Source organism: Myotis lucifugus, unplaced genomic scaffold, assembly GCF_000147115.1.
Source record: "Myotis lucifugus unplaced genomic scaffold, Myoluc2.0 scaffold_2, whole genome shotgun sequence".
NCBI classification, from domain to species: domain Eukaryota; kingdom Metazoa; phylum Chordata; class Mammalia; order Chiroptera; family Vespertilionidae; genus Myotis; species Myotis lucifugus.
Window position 1 is genome coordinate 27,832,426 of NW_005871050.1, and position 913 is coordinate 27,833,338.

Sequence of the window (913 nt, forward strand, 5' to 3'; positions counted from 1 at the left end):
TTCAGGCCTCATCCCTCCCAACTGCCCTCCACTGGCCTGATCACCCACAACTGCCCTCCCCTGCCGGCCATCTTGTGGTGGCCATCTTGTGTCCACATGGGGGCGGCCATCTTGTGTGTTGGAGTGATGGTCAATTTGCGTATTACTCTTTTATTAGATAGGATAGGATAGCACAAGTTGTAGGTAAATCCAAGTTTGCAATATTATGACTATGTAAATATTTCCACAGCTGCATAACATAGTATTAGTATGTTTCTCTCTTATATATTTTAAATTTTTCTGAGGTTAATAATTGCATCATTTGGTGATTTTAAAAAATGTATTATTGCTAATCCCCCAAATTTTCAGTAAAACTATTGAACTCCTTTCAATAGATTCTAACACATAGAATAATCTATAGGTTTCTTATGTTGTTGTTTTATTTTCTTCAGAGGCATCCTTGCTGGAATCCTCCATCCTCCTCCCTCAGCATGGACTGGCTATTTTCCTGCTCTATTGTCATCCTTCACCCTCTTTTCACCTTTATCCCTATTTTATAGATAAAGAAAGTTCCTTCAAGATATAGCTCAAATAACACTTTATTGGTAAAGCTGGCCCTGGTTGTATAAGCATAATTAATTATTTCTTCTTTAATGTCCTATACTAGTAGACCCTTGCAGACCTTTATTATAGCATTTCACACAATTTTAATGTCTGTTCATCTCTCTAGCTCAGTGGTTCTCAACCTTGGTTGCACATTAGAATCACCTGGGAATCTTTTTAAAATCCTGATTTCTGGGCCTCATCCTCCGGAAATTCTGTTTCTTTGTTACTAATGTTGTGGCCTCACCCCATAACAAAGAAACAGAAGTTCCAGAGATGAGGCCCAGAAATCAGGATTTTAAAAAGATTCCCAGGTGATTCTAATGGGGCA

General features: G+C 38.4%; 1 protein-coding gene across 2 annotated transcripts in view; it reads right to left on the reverse strand.

Annotated features, from left to right (window-relative positions):
* The window catches only part of VSIG1 (V-set and immunoglobulin domain containing 1), a 24,989-nt gene that overhangs the window by 3,550 nt on the left and 20,526 nt on the right, over nucleotides 1–913 (reverse strand). The window lies entirely within an intron of this gene.